Source organism: Callorhinus ursinus, unplaced genomic scaffold (assembly GCF_003265705.2).
Source record: "Callorhinus ursinus isolate GAN/ISIS: 27379988/994484 unplaced genomic scaffold, GSC_fseal_2.0 scaffold2, whole genome shotgun sequence".
NCBI classification, from domain to species: Eukaryota; Metazoa; Chordata; class Mammalia; order Carnivora; family Otariidae; genus Callorhinus; species Callorhinus ursinus.
The window spans coordinates 7,675,748-7,684,143 of record NW_027397064.1 but is presented as its reverse complement, the minus strand read 5'-3'; the positions used below and the strand labels follow the sequence as shown (position 1 = coordinate 7,684,143).

The 8,396-nt window shown below is 45.0% G+C and overlaps 1 protein-coding gene across 1 annotated transcript in view; it reads right to left on the bottom strand.

Annotated features, from left to right (window-relative positions):
• Positions 1-5,951: 5,951 nt before the first annotated feature.
• Positions 5,952-8,396, bottom strand: part of SP110 (SP110 nuclear body protein) — a 47,957-nt gene continuing 45,512 nt past the window's right edge. Inside the window, exon 23 of the transcript XR_003211793.2 lies at positions 5,952-6,099. The gene's annotated coding sequence lies outside the window, so the exon portion shown is untranslated. The remainder of the gene's footprint in view (positions 6,100-8,396) is intronic.

Sequence of the window (8,396 nt, the reverse complement as noted above, 5' to 3'; positions counted from 1 at the left end):
GTTTGTTATTTATTCCAGGTGGTCTATTTTTAATTTCATTTAGTGAGTTCATTATCTCTAATTGGTTCTTTTTTAGGTCTCCTATCTCTTTGTGGAGGGTCTCATGGAAGTCCTATTCTCCTTTCTCAATTCTAGCGAGTATCTTTATGAGCATTACTTTAAATTCACTATCAGACATAATACTTATCTTCATTTTGTTTAGGTCTCTTGCTATGATTTTGTCCCACTCTTTCATTTGGGACATATTCCTCTGTCTCTTCATTTTGTCTATTGCTGTGTTGGTTTCTATGTGTTCGGAAAGTCAGCTATGTCTCCCACACTTGAAAGTAGTGGCTTTATGAAGAAGAGGTCCTGTAGTGCCCCACAGTGCAATGTCTTCTTTTCACCAGAAAATTGTGCTTCAGGGGTGTCTCCTACGTGTGTTGCTACAGGGGTGTCCTACCGTTGTGGTGGAGCTGTGTTTGCCTTCAGTCCAGCCTGCTATGGCTCTCTGCCTGTTGTGGGCAAAGTCTGGTGTCTGTGGTGTTAGTGGGCTGATCTGGGGCTGCCTTGGACTTGAGTAAGACCAGGTGTTTGCCAGAGACGAAGTAGCAACAAACTGAAGGACACTTTCCCTGTGTTGTCCCCTGAGAAGCTTTTGTTGGCGGGTGGGGCCTGCAGTCAGACCAGCTGCCTGCCCCCAGCCCACTGCTGAGGTCACACCAGTCAGACTGGTGTGTGGTTACCCTCCCCTCTCCGTGGAGCAGGACTCACTTTGGTGTGGTGTTGGCCCTTGTCTTGGCTGCTTGCACACTGTCAGGCTTGTGGCATGGCACTGAAGGGATCTTGTCAAGAGCGTTTCAGAGTGGGTGGATACACTTTGCTGTGGCCTCTTGTCTACCTCCAGCAGCAGAGAGTGTTCTGCCAGTCTTCAGGTCGCTTTCTGAGTTATTTATGCCAGTGTGGGTGTTCTCTAGGTGGCCACACTGCACGAGGTGAGCCCAGGGTCCTCCTACTCCGCCATCTTCCCAGCAGTCTCCGAGCCACTGAGATTTTACTGCGTCATAACCCAGTCTACCCTGACCAATGTTTCCCAGCATCCAAATTTGCAAAATGGATTGTTTCAGGACAATCCTGGAGATTACAGTGTATGATTCAAAAAGATAGACTGCATTACCAATGCTCCTGATGGTACAGAACAGGGGTTGGCAAACTATGGTCCACAGACCAAATCTGGCCCACCCTCTGCTATTGCATAGCCTGTATATGACATTCAAATTCCTGTGCCCATGAAGATTTTTTGGACCATGCCCATTGATTTAAGTACCACTGATGGCTGTTTCTTGTCACAGCAGTGTCAAGTAGGCGCATGGACCCCACAGCCCAAATTAGTTACCATCTGACCCTTTGTAGAAAACGTTTGCTAACGTTGGCCTAGAAAGACAGTCTGGCAAAACACAGAATTTGATGACTTTGATTTGAAGTGTGGTTCAAGAAAATTGGACTGAATAGATTTAAGAAACACCTTAACCAAATAATTTTCTTTGCATCTATATTTTTGTTGGCTCATAGGTGATATGGGGTAAAAAATCTGTCTAAGTAAGTTTAAAAGCTCATTGAATAAGTACACGGTGCAATTCCGAAGAAATAAAAAATAATTGTGGCATAGTTTAATTTGCAACTTTTCCCCCCTTCCTTACCATCTGTAGTGTTCTAGACTCCGTAAAATATGGTAGCATAAAAGATAAAAAGTGAAAGAGTTCTCTGGAAAAGTCTTTGAAAGCCTCATTATGATTAGCAGACTGGCTCAGCATCTCTTTCTTGCACTTACTCCGCCCCTGGCCGTTGGCCCAGTACACATAATACAGTAGGTTGTGACTTACCATTGCTTTGATATCTAGGTAGAACATCAGGATTGAAGAGCCTTAAATCTAGGGAGTTTTCTGAATTTCACTGAGCTGTGTGGGAGACCTGGAATGGTAAACTGCAGCAGGAATGCCCTAGGGCAGATGCTGTTCCCAGCCTTACTGAGTAGTTCTCATCTCCACACCAAGGGTAACTGCTGCCAGAGAGGTCTGGGATGAGTGTTGATTTGTTTTCTGTGGTCTCTGTTGTCAGCACTTCTGACGGCAGCCTGCATGTCCTTACTTTAGAGAATTCAACCATTGTTTTCTGGTAAAATACAGGGAAGCTGAAGATCTAATATGGGACAGGCTGTGCTCTTTTCTTTTTAAATATCTTATTATTATTATTATCATTTTTAATCCTCACCTAATCTGGAGATGAACTGTTAGCCGGGGTGAGGCAATTCATTCTAAATCATTATCCTAAGTTGTAGGGATCATAAAGGCACAGAGCCTTCTTCTGGGCATTGTGCCTTTAAATGGGTCTTCCACTGCAGAGGTCTCGGCAGAAAAAGTCTAGAAAATACATCTGTTGCTGTCAAAAGTGTAAGTAACAAGAATGATCAAATTTAGGGGACGCATGTGGACCAAGTGGGACCAAAGGGGGGGGGTCTGACTTTGGGTGTAGTTCTTTTGAAGTCAGGTTTATTGAGGCATAATTTACATACAGTAAAATTCACCCCTTTTAGATGTAGATTCAGTGAGTCTTGACGACTGTAGAGAATCTGGTGACACCAGTACAATCCAAACAGAGAACAGTTTCTGCACCCCAGGAAGTTCCTTCCGGCAGTCAACTCCCTCCCACCCCAGGGCAACTATCAATTTGTGTTTTGTTCCTCTCACTTTTCCTTCTCTAGATGATCATACAACTGGCATCTTGTAAATGAAATTATCCCATTACCAGCTATTATGGACTAAATTGTGTTTTTTCCCCCCAAATTCATATATTGAAATCTTAACCCTGAGTACCTTAAAATATGACCATATTTGGAGATAGGGCCTCTGACAAGATAATTAATGTTAAATGAGGTCATATGAGTGGGCCCTAACCCAGTAAGACTGGGGTCCTTATAAGAAGAGACAACAGAAATCTCTCTCCACACACACAGAGAGAGAAAAGGCCATGTAAAGACACACCCAGAAGGTGGCTGTCAGCAGGCCAGGATGAGAACTCTCCCCCAGAAACCAACCTTGCTGACACCCTGATCTTAGACTTCCAGCCTCCAGAACTGTGAGAAAATAAACAAATTTCTCTTGTCTAGGCCACCCAGTCTGTGATATTTTGTTATGGCAACCCTGGAAAACTAATGCACCAGTCTTTTGAGTCTGGCTTTCTTCAGTTAGTAGAATGCTTTTGGTATTCATGTTGTTGTTGTGTGTAAATACTTTGTTATTCTTTATTGCTGAGTAGTATCCCATTGCATGAATGTACCACAATTTTTTACCAATTCACTGGTTGATGGACATTTAGGATATTTCCTAAATTTAGTTTTTGGCCATTACAAATAACGTTGCTATGAACGTCCATGTACATACAGGTCTTTATGTGGGCCTGTGTTTTCATTTCAATACCAACGGGGGGTATTGTTAGATCAAATGATAAGCACATGTTTAATTTTATAAAAACTACCAAGCTGTTTTCCAACATGGCTGTACCATTTTGTGTTCCCATCAGTCATGCATGTGATTTCTATTTGTTCTGCATCCTTACTTACTCTTGGTATTGTCAGTCTTTTAAATTTTAGCCATGCTGACACGTATGTAATGCTATCTTGCTGGGGCTTTAATTTGCATTTCCCTGATGGCCAGTGATGTTGATCATCTTTTCACGTGCTTAATTTGCCATTTATCTATCTTCTTTGATAAAGCATCTGTTCAAATCTTCTGTCCTCCTGACTGAAAAGAAATTGAGTGTTTTGTCTTTTTAATTACTGAGTTGTAAGATTTCTTTGTATATTCTGGGTTCAGGTCCTTCATCGGATACATGTTTTGTAAATTTTCTTCTGGTCTTGGCTTGGTTGTTTGTTGTTATTTTCCTAAAAGTATCTTTCAAAGAACAGAAGGTTTTCACTGTGATGAAGTTCAATATATACATTTTTTCCTCTTATGATTCATGTTTTTTTTTTAAAGATTTTATTTATTTATTTGAGAGAGAGAGAGAGAGAGAGAGAGAGAGGATGAGTGGGGGAGATGGGCAAAGGAAGACGGGGAAGCAGACACCATCCCTGAGCAGGGACCCCCCATGCAAGCTTGATCCCAGGACCCTGAGATCACGACCTGAGCCAAAGGCAGACACTTAGCCAACTGAGCCACACAGGTGTCCCCGGTTCATGTTTTTTATGTCCTACCTAAAATCTTACTGCTGTAACAAATTACTACAAATTGAGTGGCATAAGACAACATGAATTTCTTTAAAAAAATATGTATATATATATATGTATATATATACTTTTTTTTTTTTTTTTTTTGCAGCAGGCAGAGGGAGAAGCACACTCTCTGCTGAGCAAGGAGCCTGATGTGGGACCGAGGACCCTGGGATCATGACCTGAGCCGAAGGCAGACGTTTAACTGAATGAGCCATCCAGGCATCCCAGGACAACATGAATTTCTTTTCTCACAGTTCTAGAGGTCAGAAGTGTGGGTTCCTTGGCTGGTTTCTCTGTTCTGGGTTTCACAAGGCCAAAACCAAGATGTTGGTTTGCTGGGCTCATGCTGAGAGGCTCAGAAAGAATCCATTTCCTTAGAAGAATCCAAGTTCATTGAGGTTGTTGGTAGAATCTAGTTCCATAAGGTTATAGGACCAGGGTCCCCATTTCCTTGCTGGTATCAGCCAGGGCTGCCCTTAGCTCCTAGAGGCCTTTCTCTGATACTCGCACATGAGAGCCTAACTCTCAGAACCAGTAAAAGCACGTGGAATCCTTCTCATAGTTAGAATCTCTAATTTTCCCTTCTGCTTCAGCTGGAGAAAGTTCTTTGTGTTTAAAGGATCTTGTGATTAGATTAGGCCTACTTGGATATGCTCCCTATTTTAAAGTCTGTAACCTTAATTACATCTGCAAAGTCCCTCCGCCATATAACTTAACATATTCCAGGTTCTAGGGTTAGGGAATGGACATCTATGGAAAGTCATCCTGCTGACCACAGACTCAAATATTTTCTCCCATGTTTCTTCTGGAAGCTTTACCAGGTTACCTGTTACAATTTAATGTATGATCCATTTTAAATTAATTTTTGTATGTGATATGAGATTATGAGGTTGAGTTCCTTTTTTTTTTCTTTTTAATTTTTTTGCATGTGGATATCCAATTGTTCTAAAACTATTCACTGTACAAGTTAGGGTTTTTATTTCTATCATCATGAAAAATTATGATTTTTATAGTTTTAGAATAAACAGAACCATGGATTCCATGAACAGTCGTATCATATTTTCAGCATTTACAAAAAATATTTTTCTCTGGGAATTTTTAGGAGTGGAGGCATATGGAACCCTATTCCCCTTCTCACTTTCTACACATACTCAGCATTCCAGATGGCCATGGACTCCATGGCTTAGTGGGCTCAGGGGTGCTCTACAATTCTGAACTGAAGGAAACCATAAAAAGATTCCTGGTTTCTCCTTCTTGCTTCTTTAGGGTGAGGTGGGCATTTCCTTGGGAGCAGTTAAGAAGAAGACATATTGAGGAGCGGCAACAACCCATGACCAGACTGTAAAGGTCAGAAATTGGAGGCAGCACTGGAAAGGGTGGGTTAATTCCAGATAGTTGCAATGCAGGGGTAGGAGAGTTGGAGGCGGGGCACAGATAAGACTGGGATCTGACTGGTACGCAGGCAAGGAATAAGCTAAAAGGTAGAGTGTCAGACGGATCACAGTCCATGCCACTTAAAATGAGAATTTGCCCATCTTGAGGCCACATCCCCCACTTGTTTCTCTCTCAGTGGTGTTGGTACTTAAAGAGATCCATTAAGAGCCTGGGACCTCATGAAAAATATCCAGCACGGCTCATAGACCTATCTTGTCTTTGAAATCAAAGAGAAGACACAGCTCAGTCGATGGAGTGAGGAGTCTTAAATTTTTTATTGTTATGTTAATCACCATACATTACATCATTAGTTTTTGATGTAGTGTTCCATGATTCATTGTTTGTGCATAACACCCAGGGCTCCACGCAGAATGTGCCCTCTTTGAGGAGTCTTGAATACTTAATCCATTCCTTTCCTAAGTAAAAATGAGAGTCACAGTAACTAAGCTTACTGAGTTTAAAGCCTCTTGTTCTTTCTTCAAAATCTGTGGGTGAAACAGCCTGAGACTCTAACAGCCTGAGACTCTGTCTCTAAACTGGGGTGGGAACCGAAGGTGGCATCAGAAAGGACCTGAGGTGGCCTGAGATTTTGTCTGTGGCCTGAAGAACTGGCAAGTCTCTCAAAGATGAAGCATTTTGCGAGGTACCTGGGCTTGCCCATCTGTCCCACTCTGGGAAACTTTTTGCAGGGGAAATCTTGGGGCAAACCCAGCTTACCACAAGAAGGTTTGGCCCCGGTGCTCAGGAGTGAGACCCCCACTAATGAACAAGGAAAGGGGACAGGGAGGCAGGATGCTGCTCAGGGAAGCTCTGGAACACACAGGCCAGTTGGCTCAGGCTAACTGGGAGAACAGAGTCATTCATTCATTCTACAAATATTTACGAGGCACTTCTAAGCTTGACAGAGGTATACTGGCAAACAAAGTAGACAAAAAATTGTGTCCTCGAGGAGCTTACATCATAGTGGCAAGAGACAGACACGGAACACAATAAACAAAGGACAGCATGTGTTGGAACATGATCAATGGGCCCTGCAGGGAAACGGAGGAAGCCGGTGAAGAGAGAGTGAGAACGGTCAGGTGAGGCAGGGGGTGCAGGGGTAGGGGCAAGTCGGGGTAAACTTCCCCAAGAAGGAAAGATTTGAGTAAAATGCCTTAAGGATGAGAGAGTGAACCATGGGCGTTTCTAGGGGGAGGAAACTTCCAGGCACAAGGAACTGCTGCTGGAAAGGCCTTGAGCAGGAGCCCCTGGTGCTCTGAGAACAGTGAGGGGAAGAGTGCGGGGCAGAGGATCCAGCAAAGGGGAGAGGAATTGAGGGGGTTCCATCAGGTGGGACCCTGGGCTTCCACCATGAGGGTGGAGTCAGTAGGATCCGAAGGGTCTAACAGGCACAGCAGGGCTGCTGAGCAGGGAAGAGGGTCTAGGATGGGGTTGGAGGGCAGTTGGGATGGGGGTTGGCAAGATAGAAGTGGGGACACCAGGGAAGCTACGGCAAAACCTGGGCAATGATTGTTTTCCAGCGGAGGTGAGGACATGCAGCCCCGTACTGCACTCACGCCACCTAAAGGCAGAACCAATAAATTGTGGGCCAGCTCTTTGGAGGGCTGCGGCTGTGTGCCAACTTCCTGCCTCTTCTCCGGAATGTCACTGGGGCTGGACCTTGGGCTAGATCAGGAATTTCCACCCCAGGGAGCTCACGATTTGCTGTGAGTTTCTTTGAGAAAAGAATTCCCTCTCCTTTTAAAAAAGGTTTCCCACAATGAAAATACATCCAGAAAAACGAGGAACAGGAGGAGGCTGGGTCTCGGGAACCCCGCCCTCACAGCTTCCCTCTGTCCCCATGTCCCCATCGTCTACCTCTCTAGGCACATAGTCTCTCTGGGCGGGGCTGGGGTCACGTTCTCTTTGGGGATCCCCCTGCCTGACCTTAGTCAGGTGGTGGATTCTGGCCAGCCTGACGGAAGCTGGTTGTCTGTGCTGTGTCCAGGCTGAAGCATGAAGCATGATGGGACCTCAGCTTCATGGACGACCGACGGGCAGGGTGGTGAGGGAGGACCTGGGACAATGCAGGTCAAGGGCTAGGAACACTCGCTAATCTCAGGCAACGGCAATGAGTTTGCTTTATTGAGTGGCCACTGTGTGCCAGGCACATAGCACATGTGGTTGGATCAAATGACACTTCCTGCTAAGGAATTAGAATGACTAATTTGGGGCTGGTCACCTTCCATCACCTGCCAGGGAAAGAAAAGTTTTATATACTCCGGGGCTGAGGGCAGGCGTTCTTTCAGCAGCAATAAAGCCCAACCCAGACTTACTAGTTCTCAAGAAATGACTTCTGTGAAATAACCACATGTGCCAGCTCAGTAGGACTTTGACTCTTTCCTGGGGATCAGGAGCGGATGTAATTCTTCAGTGTGGTGGGGGGAGCAGAGGGCGGGCTGGGGACAGGGCACAAGCTGACACCCCGCAGACCACCCCCCCCGGCCGCCGTGGGGTGTGTGTGGCATTCCTCGGGCACTCCTGGCTGCCCTGGAGCTGGAGGTAGGAAGATCGGGTGGTTGGCTTGTGGAGATCGCAGTCCTGCAGGACATGGATCTCCCTCGGTCTGCAGGTGTCTTGGTGATTTGCACGAAGGGGGCATTCTTGTCAATGACCTAACTTCCAGAGGAAAATGTACCTAAAATTCACTGTCCTTGTAACCTGCAGCCCACTG